Below are 18,450 nucleotides of genomic sequence, written 5' to 3' on the forward strand. Positions count from 1 at the left end.
TTTTGTGTTTCTTCCATTTGTGAATAATCGCACCAACTGTTGTCACCTTCTCACCAAGCTGCTTGGCAATGGTCTTGTAGCCCACTCCAGCCTTGTGTAGGTCTACAATCTTGTCCCTGACATCCTTGGAGAGCTCTTTGGTCTTGGCCATGGTGGAGAGTTTGGAATCTGATTGATTGATTGCTTCTGTGGACAGGTGCCTTTTATACAGGTAACAAGATGAGATTAGGAGCACTCTCTCTAAGAGTGATGATTGCAACAAACCGTGCCGGGGTCCGTGCCGGATTATCGTAGAAGCAAAAGTAGCAGCTACAAGTGTAGCTGCTACAAGTGTAGCAGCTACACTTGTAGCAGCTACACGTGTAGCAGCTACACGTGTAGCAGCTACATGTGTAGCAGCTGCACGTATAGCAGCTGCTACACTTGTAGCAGCTACTTTTAGCTGCTACACTTGTAGCAGCTACACGTGTAGCAGCTACACGTGTAGCAGCTACACGTGTAGTATCTACTACATGTGTAGTAGTAGTGTAGTAGTAGTAGCTACACATGTTGTAGCTACTACTACTATATGTGTAGCAGCTACGGGTTCCGCACTTTCAAGGGCTCCGCGCTAAACGCTTTCAAGCTATCAATTCCGGTTCAGTGATTCTGCACTTGCTCTATTACTATAGTACAATACCACCTTCAACTTTTACGAACGACTGGGTGTTTAAGGTTCGCGGTTTGTCGTATTATCTGACTGTATAGCAAATGCAAAAAACACAATCGCTCCACTATGCAAGTAAAAAAAAGTGTTTTAATATTTACGTTTTAAAAATAAATCAAATTAAATTTAGAGCCCCCTTCATAACATACGTCACAGGCCCCCGCACAGCCTTAATCCGGCTCCGGGTGCCCACACCTACGCCGCCTCCACGCAAGCAGCCCCCTCCCCTCCCCCCCCCCCCCCGGGTGCGCTGGTCGCGGACCTCAGCTCCCTTCCCGTCCGCAGTGAAAATCGAGGATGGAACACAGCGCGCGAGCGCCCGAGCGCGCGAGCGCTGAAGCTGCGTCGCACGCGACCCTTGACGCGCCCGATGTCGCGGTGCGTGAGAGCCTCCGAGCGAACCGGTGGGGGCGCTAAAGTTGGTGTGCGGGCTGGGGGAGGGGAGGGGGAGGGGAGTGGTGGGGGGGGGGTCACAGTGAATGTTACATCGCGACTTAAAGCTTTCGTGACCGCAGGAATTCATATTTCTTTGGGTCTTTTCGGTGAAGTCACGAAAGATCGGTTCAAAGAAGATAACAAAACAACAAACAAAAACGACGACGTTTCGATCGCGACGCAAGCGTTCGTCATCGCCTCTTCCCGACGACGGACGCTTGCGTCGCGATCGAAACGGCGCAGTCTTTCGTTATTTGTTTCTTTGAAACTATCCACGTGACTTTTACAGAAAGACCCCAAAGAATTGCGGTGAATGTCGTGAATAATTAAACAAACAAACAAACGAGCAAGGAGCAGGAGCAGGGAGGCATTGCTGACGGACCGAGCTTTCGCCGAGACAGAAGCGGAGACCCCCTTCCTCGACACCACGACGGCGTCCTCGCTCGCTGGGAATTCCTGCTCGGAATTCTGTTCGGGCGCGCCGTGGCGGGCGGAAACACGTCCAGGGAGCTCGGTGCTCAAAGCCGAGGTCCTGTTGCTGCTGTTGCTGCTGTTGTTGTTGTTGTTGCATCTATTGCTGCTGTTGCTGCTGCTGTTCTTGTTGTTGTTGTTGCTTCTGCTGCTGTTGCTGCTGTTGTTGTTGTTGCTTCTATTGCTGCTGTTGCTGCTGCTGTTCTTGTTGTTGTTGCTTCTGCTGCTGTTGCTGCTGTTGCTACTGCTGTTGTTGTTGCTTCTGCTGCTGTTGCTGCTGTTGCTGCTGTTGTTGTTGTTGCTTCTGCTGCTGTTGCTGCTGTTGTTGCTTCTGCTGCTGTTGATGCTGCTGTTGTTGTTGTTGATTCTACTGCTGTTGATGCTGCTGTTGTTGTTGTTGCTTCTGCTGCTGTTGCTACTGCTGTTGTTGTTGCTTCTGCTGCTGTTGCTGCTGTTGCTGCTGCTGTTGTTGTTGTTGTTGCTTCTGCTGCTGTTGATGCTGTTGTTGTTGTTGTTGATTCTGCTGCTGTTGCTTCTGCTGTTGTTGCTGCTGTTGTTGCTGCTGTTGCTGCTGCTGCTGCTGCTTCTGCTGTTGCTACTGTTGTTGCTGCGTTGCTGCTGCTGTTACTACTGTTGCTGCTGCTGTTGCTGCGTTGCTGCTGCTGTTGCTGCTGCTGTTGCTGCTTGCTGTTGTTGCTTCCGCTGTTGCTGCTGTTGCTGCTTGCTGTTGTTGCTTCTGCTGTTGCTGCTGTTGCTGCTTCTGCTGTTACTACTGTTGCTGCTGCTGTTGCTGCGTTGCTGCTGCTGCTGTTGCTGCTGTTGCTGCTGCTGCTGTTGCTGCTGCTGTTGCTGCTGTTGCTGCTGCTGTTGCTGCTTGCTGTTGTTGCTTCTGCTGTTGCTGCTGTTGCTGCTGCGTTGCTGGTGCTGTTGCTGCTGTTGCTGCTGCTGTTGTTGCTTCTGCTGTTGCTGCTGTTGCTGCTGCGTTGCTGGTGCTGTTGCTGCTGTTGCTGCTGCTGTTGCTGGCCACGATGAGAGGGTTTCAGCAGAGAGAGAGAGAGTTCGTGTCGCTGTTCCTCATCATCCTCCGTTGAATGATCGGAGAGACACAAGTGGCTTGCTATGTGGTTCAGGGTTTGGGTTGCACGGCCAAAGTCGCTCTCCTTGTGACTTGCCTTTAATGCGCCTCTGTGGGTCTATGTGTGTATCTATGCATCTCTACGTGTCGCTGCATCTCTCTATGTGTTCCCATACATCTTTGTGCATTTACGTGTCTTTCATTTAGTGTTGAAAAATCTGCAGGAATGTATGCACTTATGCAATTTGTACTTACATACTTTTATTTTTTGTATTTATTTATTGCGACTTGGTTACATGTCCTATGTTTTGCACTCCTCTCCTTGTGTTTTGTACTGTGTGTTTATTGTAGCTTGCTGACCCGCTCTCTACTGAACATCTGTGAAAAAGAGCTTCACAGCTCATCGGATTCCTCCAGTCGCAATCAAGATTCTAAGTCTACGAGTCTCTACGGGTCCATGATACGGTCTACGGGGGTTGGCTTGCGTGGCCGCAAAACCACTCGGACTTCAAGAAGGAGATGCGTGATGGAGCATCGGCCTGCTACTGCTGCTGCTGCTGATGTTCTGACTCGGTAGACGGTCACGCCAGTGTCTTCCAGGAGGAGGAGGAGTGAGGCGTTGGGGGGGGGGGACGTGAAAGCCAAATAAGCTTCGGCGACGTTTTAAATATAAGCTATATTAAAACTAAACTATATTTTTTTCACCAGGTAAGGCCCAGTGAGTGATTTGCCTCTTTTTTCAGAAGGGACCTGGCCATCGCAAATGAGAGCTCAACGAAATCGCTCATCACGTGGAAATGTAAATACTCCGGCGCCTGTTTGATCAAACAATTGCAGGGCTGCACCTATGCCTTGTATATGAACAGGTCAATCGGGTCACAGTTTAGGTTCATCTGAATTTCGCTCTCAACCGGCCTCGCAAACAAATCATTGACTCGTCGTGATACAGTCCGATGTGGATCATCATCACGTGGGAATTTACAGCAGCCAGATACTCTAAACGCCGTGACATTGATGCTCCATGTGGAGGGGAAAAAACCGGCGGACCTGGGGAAAAATCCACACGACCACGGGGAGAGAGCCAACACGCAAACTCCAAATATACAGCAGGCGTCAGGGTCGGGATCGAACCCACGACCTCCTGTAGATCGGCGTCCCCGCGGATCGGTGTACGATGGGACAGAACCCCCGACGGGGATTCTGTCGCTTCCGAGTGACAAGCTGACGCTTCGCTTGTGTTTAAATCGCACCTGCCACGTACACTAGACATCTGTCGGCTTCGTGAAGACACGTGGACACACACACAGCCACACAGCTACAGTCACACACAGTCACACACACAGTCACATCCTGTCATAAACAGACACACACACAGTCACACGCACAGTCACACACACAGTCACACACACAGGCACACACACAGTCACACACACAGTCACACACACAGTCACACACACAGTCACACACACAGTCACATACACTACAAAGACAAAGATCCCCCGTATAGCTTTAGCAGACAGTTGGGGCAAGTTAGCGAGCACCTATGAAGGCCGGTACGGCACACGAGGGGGTGAGTGGCCAGCACCCCGCCCGACCGCCTTCGTCTCCCCAGTGGCGATGTTTACTCACCGCACCACGTACTCATTTGAGGCTGAGTCGACCTAGGGAAGGCCCCATGACCGGTTAGGATCATCGTCATTGGTGTTGGCCGTGAGCGGGAATCGAACCCGGGTAGCCGGGTTCGCAGCGCAGCGTGCTAACCACTGCGCCACCGCTCACAGACACACACACAGACGCACACACGAATAAGGGAAGAGAGCGAGTAAAATGAAGAAATAAGAAATAATATTTTACTTTCGGTGTCAAATTCTTTTTTTTTTGGTCAGCGGTGCAACGGAGGAACGAGGGAAACATGAGCTGCAAATGTCGAGCGTGAGGAGGCGAGAGCTAGGCGGCGTGGGGTCGAGAGACATCGGCTGGACACTAAGACGAGCAGACATCTGAACTGGAGGCGTAAAGATTCAACCCCCCCCCACCCCCCATGTTGTACACGGACCGGACAGCTTGTCAAAAACAAGAGAGAGAGAGTGAGACGTGTTGATGTCCTGCCTTCTAAAGTCACCACTTCATTGCCCCTGTGGGTAACGTCATAGCTCGGTTGTCATGGTCCCTGCGTGTGGAACAAAAAAAAAACCTCCAATGCCCCCTCCTTCTGTTTAACTGGCACCCAAGGGCCCTCAAGCTCTGTCTCGTGGTACCTCCTTCGGCCCTTGGGTCTCTGGTGAAGCTGCGACCGTCTGCACATTCGATAGCTACGCCACTGCCTGCTGACAGATGAGGGGGCAGCAGTGGCGAGATGTTGACTATCTCCCTCGCCGGTATGCAGGAGGGTCGTGGAGTTGATCCAGACCCTGACGCCTGCTATAAATTTGGAGTTTGCGGTGTCTCTCTCTCTCTATGATCGCGTTTATTTTTCTCCGGGTTCTTCGGTTTTTTTTCCGTCGCATTTAGAAACGTGCGTTTCGGGTACAGTATTTGGTTGCTATAAATGTCCACGTGATAAGCCTCTTCGTCGAAAGATAATTTTTCGGCCAGGCCGCTTCTGGAAAATACCCATATAGCTGAGCGGGACTTACCTGTTAAAACAAAAATAGTAAATTAAAAAAGTGCGTTTTTTTTTAATGTACTTCATTGCGTGATATCGTAAACACTCATTAATTGACCGATAACACCTCAATACATCGAGAAACCACAGAGCTTGGGGGTGAATTTGGCACCGGCTCATTGCGCGGCTGCCGTCTTCAAGCTCGTGCCGTGCTTCCTCCACGTGCCTCTGAGTCGTTCTACGGGAGAGCGAGCGAGCATCGTGCTTGTGGCGGAAGCCGAACATTTTTTTTTATTATCATTCATTATTATGAGTCACCAACTCTGCCTCTACATTGCACACTGCGCCGTCACCACCTCCACACCAAGCCTGATGGTCCCACTTGAGAATGAATGGAATTGTGGGCAAGTGGAAACGGCTGCGCGTGTCGGGGTGGGGCATCCGGTGACGTTCGCAGTCAAAGGCCTCGTTTGTCATCTCGGACGATGGGTTGGGGTTTTATTTATGCAACTGTTGCTGGAAAAAAAATACAATTAATCGAATTGATTTTTTTGCCACGTAAGGCCACCGGACCTATATCGATATTTTCTCAGAAGCAAACTGGCCACGAATGATAGCTCATTGAAGTGGCTTATCACGTGGAGATTTATAGCAGCCAACCACTCTATAAACGGTATGTTTATTCTACATGTGAAGGAAAAAAAAACACGCGATCACGGGGAGATATACATGCAAACTCCAAATATACAGCACGCGTCAGGGTCGGGATCGAACCCGCGATCTCCTGTATACCTAGCGAGGTAGTTAACATCTCGCCACCGTGGCGCCCCCACCAAGTAAATTCGGTGTCGAAGGGGACCGGCTCCTTCTAAACCAAGATTTCATTGCGCAACATTGGGGGAAACATTGACAAGAAGATTGCAGATTGTAGATTGACGAGTTTGTAACCAAAAAAAGGATTTGTGACTCGCGGTAGCGTCCAATAGGGGTAATGCTTTCAGCAATACTCTAATCCCATTTCCACAATAATACTATAATAGGTAACCGAAAAAACAACAACCCCTGCTGTGGGGCCCACTCGCCCACGCTTTCCAGACGGCTCGAGGGAGGCTGGCCCCGTGCCCCACGCTTTACCGGAGCCGTGCGCGACCTGCCGATCGACTCACCGTGGGGTGCCCGTCTAATCCCGCTCGTCGGACGTGGTGCAAGGGGGAGGTGGGTGATGGTTGAGGGAGGGGTGCGAGAAACGTGTCCGACGTTTTACCTGCCACGCTCGGGAGATTGAACCGGTGACCTTTGCAGGGGCGAAACAATCTATTTCAACGGGGGGGGGGGGGGGGGGTATGGCCAGATACGACTGTACCCCTCCCCCCTCCTTTATGCCGACTCCCTTTAGCTGAAATAGCTTACGGATGTTTTAACCCGTATACAATAATAAGTAGGCTATAACTATATGCATTCTTTTTTACTTAAAACTTTCTTGACTGCAAGAATTCATATTCTTGGTTCTTTCGGTAAAGTCACGTAGATATAAAATAAAGATAATAAAATAAAATGAAATAATACATTTTAAATGAAAAAAGCAAAAAACGTGACTTTACCGAAAGAACCAAGAATATATATGTATTATGTTGGGTGCACCGTGTATAGTGTTTAGAGGAAGACAGTCTAACGGTGACACTATTAATAAAAACTGATATTTAAAGGTACAAGATTAAGTTATCCTGCGTCTTGTTTTTCATGCCGCCCCATCGCTCTAGGATTTCTTCAAAGGGAGTGGATAGCCAGATGCGTTAGTCGGGCTTGGTCCGTGATAGACCGCAGCTCATTTTTTTTTTACTGAATGATACAAACTCTTCACGTAATTTGTTCTCGTTACATCTGTTGATTCGGGGCAACCTTGTGGCCGACTCGGCCCCTTTGCATCGAATAACTCTGCAACATATCCCCATCCGCCCCATAGTTACGCCCCTGGACCTTTGGATTTCAATAATAATAATAATGATGCCCTTTCATGTCACGCGTAGGCTTTCACTACCAATATTACATTTCGTAATCGGTTTATATTTGTGTTAGATCTTTGTTTGGGTATCATGAGAGCTCATGCACCCGACACAGCCGCAAAAAAAAATAAAACGCGACCAGGGCTTGAACTCGCAAGCGTCCAAATTAAAAACCTGGCTCCGGTGAAAGTCTGCAATTCCGTAGAGTTTATAATTCCACCTCCACGGTTGAACCTTCATCTTCTTTTTCTGCTACCAACCCAGACGCACAATGCCGTGCAAAACTCAAACAAACATTCATGAACACAAACGTGCAGTTGGCTATTTGTCCATCGTTATTGGAGTTGACCGCGCACCGATATTCATCAGGTGCGAATCCCCTGCCGATTGACGGAGCCTGTGATGGGATGCCACGTCTGGAACGTTCTCTTCATTCCGATATTAGGAAGCCACTGGCGCTACGGACTTTTAAATCATCTCGATTGAAAACTAATTTCTTTAGAACTGCCTTTTTGTTGTTCAGTTTGTTGCCCTTCCCCTGGCAACCTCCGATTTAGCACGGTTGTTCTACGTAGGGTGCAAAAGAAGTTCAACATACATAACCTCACAACTGGTGGCGGTACACACCAGCCTGATTTCGATCACGTGGCTTGAGTAGCAACTGCGACGTCTGATTTGATGCCTTCCCTTTCGGTACAGACGGGTGTCTGGTGGTGGTGGGTTCACGACACATTTATATTTACGCTACCTTACCCAACCCCACCGACCCACCCCCCTTTATTAGGGATAACAGTAGTCGCTAAAGCCGACGTGTTAAGTCTACGTGTTACACAGACCGAGTGGAGTGGTTTGAGTTCCCAAAGCACGCGAATCCCTGGTCACCAAAACAAACAAAGATCCCCCCCATATAGCCTGTAACAGACTGTAGGGGCAAGTGTTGTTAGCGAGCAGCACCTGTGAAGGCCGGCACGGCACACGAGGGGGTGGGTGGCCAGCACCACGCCCGACCGCCTTTGTCTCCCTAGTGGCGATGTTTACACACCGCACCAGGTACTCATTTGAGGCTGAGTCGACCTAGGGGAGGCCCGGTTCAGATAATCGTCACTGGTGTTGGCCGTGAACGGGAATCGAACCCGGGTAGCCAGGTTCCATAGCGCAGCGCGCTAACCGCTACACTACCGCTCCCCACTACACACAGACACACACACAGACACACACACAGACTCACACACAAACACACACACAGACACACACAGACACACACACAGACACACACACAGACACACACACAGCCACACACACACACGAGGGGGCACTCCGACCACACGTGGTCCCCCTTCTGCGCCGCGCGCTCTGTCGGCGAAAGTCTGTCCCAGAATTCGATTCCAACGTGCTGCGGGAAGCTTCGGTCGCCCGAGGAAGTTTCCTAACTCCACACCCCCCCCCCCTTCGATTACCCGTCCCCGCCACCCCTCCGCGGGGCGCGGAACGAAGCGTCGGACACCGTCGCGAACGACAAACACACGGCGACCCGAAAGAAAACGCAGCGGGATTGCAGTGCGCTCTCTCTCCCTGAACGCGAGCGCACAAAAGACGACCCCCCCACGCCCGTTCTAGATGTCCCCCCAACCCCCCTCCCGTTCTAGAAGCCCCCCCCCAACCCCCCCCCCCAACCACCCCCGCCACAGCCAGGAAAGAACGCGCCGTCTCTCCGTCGGTGTCTTTTTTTTGTTTTTGTGTGAATCTCATCGGAGGGATTTGATTGAACGTCGCGCGCACGACGCCGAGGCCAGGTCACCGGCGTGACCATTCATTACTCGACGCGTCGTCATTAACCACGAGGCCGGAGGTGGCGGCGTGCTGCGTGGAGGGAGAGGGAGGTCGCATCTCCACGGCAACGAGGAGCAGAGGGATGAAACGAAGAGGCGAGACGGAGCGGCGGGAAAGGAAAAAGCGCCGTCGTCGCCGTCCAAACGTCGCTCGGAACGGGGAGCGCGGGCTCGGCGGGCTCGGACCCGCCATTCTGTCCCAACAACGACGACGACAACAACAACAGCAACAAACCAGATCGCCGATGAGACGCTCCTACGTCGAAACCGGCCCAGAGTTTCGCTTGTTTGGCTTGCTGATACTCTGTGTAAGAAATACTTTCATTCATTGTTTAACAAAAAATATCAGCGTCGATTGTTCTTGCCCCGTAGCATCAGCAGTTCAACATCGTTTTCAAGCGAGCCTGATTCTGCTGATGAGACACCGCACGTCGAAATTTCGCTTGTATAGGAATCAGTTTGGCTGTTGATTGGTTATGTAAGAAAAACTTTATTTTTTATATATATTTAAAAATCAGCAGCGTTGCCGTCCTTGCACGGAGCATCAGCAGTTTGCCAGCATTGATTCAAGCAATCCCTATTCTGCTGATGAGACGCTGTATGTCAAACCCGCTCCAGAGTTTGCGTGTCTTGAAATCGCTGGCTGTTGAAAGTATGCACGTTACCGGCAGCTGTTTTTTTGTGTGTGTGAAGAAACATTCGTTTTGTTGTTGTTGGAGATACACATTGTCCGCACATTTATTTTGATTGCCCGAGATGTTCGTTGTTGAAGTGGCCAGATGGTGTTAGTTTGAGGGCTTCACGAATGGCTCTTGTCGGGACACCGAGCCAGCAGCTGCTATGAGATCTGCGTACACATCCAGGGACTGTCCCTTTTTTTATTGTAAATTATATTTATTGATCCAACCACGATGGGGGGGGGGGGGGGTGTACAAATTCCGCGGCAGATGAGCGGTGCATAGCGGGATAGGCGGGGGCTCGGACAGACAACAACCGTGGACGTGTAGGACCGTAGCGTGATGCGATACGTGGTGCATCAGATCCCTTTGTTACAGTGAAGGAGGCAAGAGGGGGGTATCAATCTCATTTCAAGTGAACGCAGAGTCTCTGGAGTGGCATTCGCGAGGAGGCACCAGATCTGGGTGAACTCCCATTCTCTGTTCCTCAGTTTCACGGTGTTCTAAAGATGCTCGGGCGAATAGGGAGCTATGCCAGTGGGTGAATGAGGGAGGCCTCATGATCCTTCCCCGCGGGAACATCCTCGTGAAAGCAACGCCGTGGCTCGACAATCGAACGGGAATGTGACCGAGTGCCGAGTGATTCAAATGTTGCTCAATGGGCATTCGATTTTTCGCGGAAAACAAAGGGGTTAGACACGGACTTGAAATACTTTTCCCGATGACCAAGTCGACCGGAATGCGCCCGCGTCTCATTACGTCTCAGAAGGCTGAGCAGGGGGGGGGGGGTTTGAGCCTGGAGAGTGCTCGCTGACAGCGCACGCAGTGTAAACCGAAAACACACCAAAGAGGCGACACAGCTCCAAGCCACACGACGACATAAAAAAAAAACCGATTCGGCGAAAAATCGCGCACTCGCCTGGCGCTTTTTTGAATACGCGGCTCCTGCGCTCTCTGCGAGTGATCCATGATACATTATTAAATAAGTCTCGTTAAATCGCTTTCATACGCGCGTGTGTGTGCGTGCGTGCGTCAGTGTTTGCTTTGGATTATGTAGTCGTGCCAAACGTGTAAAAAAAAAAAAACGCGTGAGTTTTTTTTAGTTTTTCTATTGTTGCAATATTTACGTTTTCATTTTAAAATCTAAGCTTTTCAATTCCGTTTGCAAGATGGACGAAGCCAGATGTGACGGTGACATCGGAGCAATTGACTCGTGGAAAATAATATGGTTCGTGAGTTCACTTCCTGCAATGGGTGGGGTGCTGGCGGTGGGGTTCAGCTCATGCCATCGTGCCCCTGGAGTTGATAACAATATGAGCACCCGCTTGGTGAGGATTCAACAGCGGTTCGCGCCCAAGGGAGCGTCACCCCTCGTCGCAGGCATGTGGCTCTCTCGCCACTTTGCTCACGATCGAGAGTGGACACGACTGGTGGACGGAATAGGGTGACCGCCGCTACTCAGGTGCTGAATAGTCGGCTGGGCTGCGGAAGGTGGTCAGGCCATTGAGGCTGTCCGTACGAATGCTACGCGTTGATTAATATGCGTGATAGGTGGTTTCTTTTGCTCTCCAGGCACTTCGAGTTCAACCCATTTGAAGCCAAACGCTCATTTGAAGAAAAAAACAACAACCGCACGTGGAATTGGCCAAACGTGTCAATTTGTAGGGCCCTCCAGAACGAATTGGCCTTGGGACTCGGCGAGGCTGTTTGCCGGCGTGACCGTTGCTCACGACTTGAATCGTCCAAATTCAAGCGTTTAATTCAGAGGCAGCCGCTGCTGACGGGTTAAACATAATTGTGCGCATCGCACCGCACCACACCGCAAACCCGTTCCGATTACCTGCTGCGGCCTAGCCAAAGGGACCCCCCCCCCCCTCCACCCTCTCGATGGCAGTTGTCCCTGTTTGGCACGAGCGGCCCTCTACGTGAATGGTGAATGAAGGTGTTATCGGCCAATTGACGAGGGCATTGATGAACAAATCCTGGGCGACAACATATTGCGGGCGCGTGAGGTTTTTTTTCCACGACCCCACAGCCACTGGAGTCGCGATCATTCGCGTGCAGAGTGTAAAAAAAAACAGTCGTTTAATTTTATCGTGTCGATTAATTGAAATCGCCAATGAGTGGAGGAGACACTTTTTCACCCCTAGTTGCCGGTTACCGCATTGTTCAGTTTTAGTCAAGTGTAGATTTGCCTTTTTTTCTTTCTTTTACTTCCAAAAACCACCGCCTGGACATCGTTCCTCCGTTGCTCGTGCAACACGCTTGTCATCTTTAATAAAAAAAAACATTTTTTTAAAGCTCGAACAAAAGTCCGCAAATGATTTTTTTCTCGGACCACGGCGTTCCCTGGATGCCGCGAGCTCTTTCGGCAGGAGCGACTCCGTGACAGCCGGTGGTTACATCAAAGGAACACGTGTCCCGTTTGTTTGCGTGAGAGCATACATTTATCCCTCTACCCGACGGTAATGTTTCCCTCTCGGGGCGTCAAAATGCTCTTTGCACGTTCCGGAACGGTCAAGATTATCTGCAGGGAGGGAAATACATATTACATAAAGAACTACAGACATGGTGATGATGATGATGATGATGTTACATGACAGCGATTTGTCAAACCACTGCTAGATGAAGGCTCTCCAAAAGCCAATGGTGGGTCATGGAGTTGGTTTGACCATATTTAACCGTAGCCGGTCCACTGATTTCTAACCGTGGCCGGTCACATCGAACTCAGGTCGACATGTTCATTTGTGTACACCGTGATAACCACTGTGCCCACCCTCTCCCCGTATCATATCTTACACCTGTAGCATTTTTTGTCAGTCCACTGCTGGACGAGAGCTTCCACACACTGACGGATCGTGGCGGCTATTGGACCGTACATTACCACGCTGGTCAACAAGGATCGGTGAAAGCTTGGTGCGTAGACGTGGGAGCATAGAGGGAGAATATGTTGGGCCCCTTGAGCTATTTGGGGCCCTAATCATTTGCTTGGCTTGTTTTATGCTAAGCAAAATGCGTTTGAGGCGTGCCTCGGTGGCTAGATGTTATCTCCCTCGCCTGGCATGCAGGAGGTCGTGGGCTCGATCCTGACCCTGATGCCTCCTGTTTTTCCCTTCCCATTTAGAATAAACGAGCGTCTCGAGTATTTGGCTGATATAAATTTTGACACGCTAGGCCACTCCGTTTAGCTATAGTTCGTGACAGGCAGGTCGCTTCTGAAAAGGAGCTGCATATAGCTGAGTTGCCCTTACCTGGGGGGGAGGGTGGTGGGGGGGGAAGGGGGGGAAGCAATACATAAATAAATGAACAATATATAAATATATAGACTTGCACGCCCAGGTGCCGTCACCGTCTGACTGGTCCTCCACCCAACGATGTGGCTCGTCAACCGCTTGGGACTCATCTGATGGGCCCAGCGGAGCGGTTTTCCAGACGGAGCGTTCACGTCTCTCGCACGCCAGGGCGATGGCAGTGAACGCAGAGGCCCCCACCCCCCCGTCACGTACGGTGCCAACTGTGGCCTCCCCGAAGCACAATCGTCCCGCAGACGCACAGATGTTACCGCGGTTTTGAATGGTTTTAACAAAATATATATTTACAATGCATTGCCGTTTGAATGTCTTCGTTTGCTTCCAAATTGCGAGGCTTGTTCATGCGATCAAAATGAAATGTATTCCGCGACGGTCGTTATCACGACGACGACGATTGCTTTTAATATTGTTTAACAAAAGAAAGATTGGTAATAGATGCTGTATTGTACCAACACCAATAGAGATTACCGTTCATGAAATCGTCCCGTAACGGTGCGTTTAAGCGCCACGCTCAACTCTGGCATGCAGTGATAGGCAGATAAATAAGAGACGTCTTGAGCCGTACTTGAACAGATTACAACACGGATGACTGGGGGGGGGGGGGGGGGAGGGAATTTTACAAAATAACACCTTTATTGCCATCATTGCCATTTGGACACCGATGTATGGTAAAGAATAGCCCACGGTGAGACTTCGGGTACCAGCCGCAACGCGTGGACCACACGGTTACACGGCTGCCTGGCAGAATGATTCGCGGGCAGCGATTCAGATGATTCTGCGGGCTACTGCTGAAGCCGCGTCTATTTGAGACCATTTGTCTCAGTGTTACGTCAATGGGTGTCTATATGCGAGTCCGTGCATCGCTCTGTGAGTCGACGGGTCTCTGTGATATTCACCGGGCTCCTCCCGAAGCTGCCCATTGGCTCACTCGCCGGCGTCGACACGCGCACTTTAAATGTTGACAATCAACTCCCTGCCATACGAAAGGAGGTTCGTGAAAACAAAGTACGTGATAATAATAATAATAATGACCCACAATAGAGGTTTTTGGGTGAGATCGCGCAAACATGTGTCGTTAAGACCGCCGCCACCCGACATAGCCAATTGGTACGTTTGTCACGTAAACAACACATGGCAATTTGTGACCATTTGTTACTAGTTCATCACCTCCGGCAAATGCGTTACAAACAATGATAATAATAATGGAGTCAACTTACAGATAGACTGGCCCCTGTCAAGGGAATGTGGAATTTCCACGACTGGCTCAGAGCCACGAACGGAGACGATTACTACACCCCCCACGCAGATTTAAGGAGCGAGTAAATACGGTGGTGGCCATGCACGTGGCCCAGCACAGTGGAGACAGCAGCGAAGGTTTGGTGGGTCACACCGACGTCTGGCAAATTCCCTTCGTCTAGGGGCGTCGAGCGGGGTGTTCGTAACCGTGGCAAGCCAGGAGAAGGCGGTACAGGAAAGCTGACAAATCTCAATCTGTTTCCATCTGTACGGGGAAGGAGTGTCGCCCCCCTCATGCACGCAGGCTTTCTTCGGGTGCTCCGGTTTTCTCCCACAGGTGTAATACACGCTCATCATTAATTGTCTGAAAATCAACTTGAAAATAAAATCCAATGTGACCAGGGCCCTCCTGAAAAGAAGAGTCCTTGGATTCAGTGCCTTTCTTCTGGATAAATAAGGAATTATCCTTACGATTATAATAACAAATTAAGGTCGCACTCATCACACACAAAGCGCTCGCCGCAAATGAACCACAGTTACCTCGCCGATCTCGTCACGAAGCATGAAACGTCATCACGCGACACTCCGGTCATCCTCGCAGCAGCAGCGGCTTTTGGCTAACCATCAGACAAAGACGGTGGTCACAGCATCGCGTGGCGCTTCCGAATGCGCTTCCGCGGCCGTCTGGAACGCTCTTCCTTCTGATTTTAGGAAAACCACTGTAGCTACGCACTTTTAAGTGATCTCGATTGAAAACTACTTTCTTCAGAACTTATTTTCGTGTTTAGTTTGTTTCGCCCGCACCTCCGACGAGCGCGGTTGGCTACGTACGGTGCGAAAGAAGTTCAACGTACGAACATACAATACATATACAATTGAACGGGATTCCTGTGAAGGAAAATACGCCGGGGTGTACCTAAGAGTCAGTTCTCGTGGAGAGAGAGAGAGAGAGAGCCGTTAACTCCGCGTGCCCAGAGGCCCCGGCGCGCGCAACGGAAATTTTCCCGAGCGAGGCCAAGACGGTGTGACTTTGGTTTACGGCAACCACCCAACCGGAAATACCCCCGACTCAAACAAGCGAATATATTTCGGGATCGGCAAAACAAAACAATAAACGAAAAAAAAATCTGCCGGCGGGGAATGTGACGGAGGAGCGTGAGTGACAGCACGAGTCGATTTTCACAAAGACAGCTTCTTCGATTGCCCTTCCAAACGTTTATCGGGCAAAAAAAAACAAACCTGAAGCCGTTTCATGATAATAAGAATAATAAATTTTTTAATAATCATTATGTTAACAATGCGAATTATATACCCAGGAAATCTCGCCACTTTCGTATGAGGCTCATGCTGCACTGAAACGTTGGGCCAAATCCACACGGAAGTGGTTTGGTGACGTGGGGGGAGGGAAACGTCCGAGATGCCGGAGAAATCTCAGCGCACGAGGGGAGGAGGTGGGGGTGGTGTGGGGGTGTTTACACCCCAGCACTTGCATCTGCTGGCCACGCCTTGAAGCCTCCGTGCGTACAACACCTGGCAAGCCCCTGAATTGTCGTTCAATACAAACACTCCCTTCTCCGCACGTCCGATTTTGCTGTAAAGCAACGGCTGTGATTTCATATCGAAGTGGTTGAGCCAGATGATTGCGTCACGAGTAGCGGAGTGGTGCGTTATCGCTGCCCCGACGACGCCTCCTCATTTCGTATTTTGTAAATCGGGCATGGAGTCTTCATTATATATGTTCCACGGTTCTGTTCTGTTGTGGCGAGATGTTAACTACCTCGCCTGGTATTCAGAAGGGTCGTCGGTTCGATCTCGACCCTGACGCCTGCCGTATATTTGGAGTTTGCGTGTCTCTCTCCCCGTGGTCGCGTGGATATTTCTTCGGGTCCTTCGGTTTTTCCCTCGACATTTAGAATCAACGTCACGCGTTTAGAGTATTTGGCTACTGCTCGAAATTTCCACGTGACGATAAGCCACTTCGTTGAGCTATCATTTGTGGCCAGGCCGCTTCTGAAAAAGAGCTATATACTGGAGCTCAATAGGGCCTTACCTAGTCGCACACGAGCACGAACCAGGCTTGAACCTGCTGAGCTCTAACGAGACCAGGTGCACTCAGGGGGAGTTTCTTGGAGGCACAGACATTCAAAATTGGAATCAGATTCTATATTTAGACTGGAGGAATCCGATAAACTTTGAAGTGTTTTTTTTTCACATATGTCCAGTTCAGAAAGTTACACCAAACAATCAAAACAACACAATATGATTGCCAAAGTATAGGAAAGGCAAACAAATCACTAAAGAGATCAACATGAAGTGTTATTTGACCAGGTGAAGCGCACTGAGCTTCGAGCTTCTTATTCAGAAGCGACCTGGTCACAAATGATAGCTCAGCGAAGTGGCTTATCATCACGTGGGAATTTATAGCAGCCAAATAATCCAAACGATCTAGACAATTCACGATTAAGCCGGAGATGGCTCCTATTTCCATCAGCACTGTGGTACCTTCTCCAAAAAGAGCCCTAAGGACTTAGTGTGACCTCCTGGGTAAATAAGCGAATGCTGTAACCATTATGGTCACTCTCTGACTCTCTACCATCGTCGAATTGAAAAGCGATTCATCGACACGTGCATGGTGTTGGCTTTTAGGATCTAGCCATCGTGTGACGCCACGGTGGCGAGATGTTAACTACCCCGCCTGGTATACAGTTTCAATAAACAGTTTTAATAAACTCTGCAACCTCCTGGTGTCTTCCTAAGCTCTGATACCCCTGTAGTAATGTTTTGACCGCGGCGCTAAATGTTTTGACCGCGGCGCTAGCCCTCCCCCCCCCCCAAAGTGTACACAAGTTCAATCTCCCAACCCCTTATTATTTACTCTCTACTGACCGCTCGATTTACGTACTTCATGACAAAGGGCCATTGCTTGAAACTTCGACTATAATACACACACATTTGATCACAATGAAGGCGACACAGTGGTGTTGTTAATTGTGCCCGCGCACCACTGCCAACGCAACAGCACCACCACCACCACCAGATAATTCGTTTAACTCGCAGATCAGCTCGGAGGGTCAGGTTGGTGAATCGTAGTCTCGCTGGGCCGAGGTAAAATTAAGTGGAACAAAAAAACACATTTCTACAAACGCGAGCTTTGCTAGGCATAGAGAGAGAGAGAAATGTAGTTGTAGTTTTATTCCACGGAGAGCGTCAGAGCCACTCCACAGCCCAGCCCTGGCTCAGTGTTCAGGTCTTGGGATGGCCGATTGAGTGCTACTGCGCACACCTGGGGCATCTTTTAAGCCCTTCGTGGAATTTGATTTTGGGAAAACCCGACTTTATTGGCAAACCAATTTGTGATCCTTTATGGGTTGCGCTCTGGCATGTGTGGTGGTGCTTTTTGGGCTATACCGTCCAGAAGTTTTGGCCGTTTTTTTAAACCAAAATAAAACTCTGGGTGGCTCTGCATGGTAATAAAACTGTCTGCAACCCCCCCCCCCCCCCGAAACACACTCATCGTCATCATCAATCATCAGCCATGATCTGTCCACTACTGGACGCAGGTTTCCCCCAAGCCGCCGCCACCCCCACCGTGATCACGAGATGCAAGAATCGATCGAGCCGCTCTGCACACACGAGCTGACCTCCGTCTCTTCGGTGGACGCCCTCACGGGCGAGTTTCCCTCCTTTGGCTGTCGCTCCGTCGACCAGTCACCACCGCCAGCCACCAGCGACGTGGCCGAAGCCAAACCCACTTACTCATCACCTGAGCCGGGCGTCGTTGCTGATGCACGTGGCTGCCTGTAATCTTCCAAGCGCTGTGCAGGCAGCAGTGAGTGCTAGTGGATAACCGCGCAAATGTTGTTGCGAAACTCCCATCCCCGTGGGCGTCAAGGAGGAACCATATCCTTGGCTCGCCAGGAGAAGGCGGCACAGCGAATGTGGACTAGACCTATTTTGTTTGCATGGGGATAGAGTGTCCCCTCCTCGCATGCGCGGGACTTCTCCGAGTGCGCCGGTTTCTTCCCACATGTAAACACTCATTAATTGGCCGATAACACCTGAATGTATTTTCTGGAGATCAGCTCCTGGACAGCTCCGGCAG

General features: G+C 50.3%; 1 long non-coding RNA gene across 1 annotated transcript; it reads left to right on the plus strand.

Annotated features, from left to right (window-relative positions):
- The first annotated feature begins 967 nt into the window (after positions 1–967).
- LOC142930478 (uncharacterized) lies at positions 968–7,006 on the plus strand. The gene is made up of 2 exons (XR_012946401.1): positions 968–1,084; positions 3,039–7,006. It is a non-coding gene; the product is annotated as an uncharacterized LOC142930478 (long non-coding RNA).
- The last annotated feature ends 11,444 nt before the right edge of the window (positions 7,007–18,450 follow it).

This window comes from Petromyzon marinus, chromosome 39 (genome assembly GCF_048934315.1).
Source record: "Petromyzon marinus isolate PM22_M1 ecotype Great Lakes invasive population chromosome 39, UKy_Petmar_22M1.pri1.0, whole genome shotgun sequence".
NCBI classification, from domain to species: domain Eukaryota; kingdom Metazoa; phylum Chordata; class Hyperoartia; order Petromyzontiformes; family Petromyzontidae; genus Petromyzon; species Petromyzon marinus.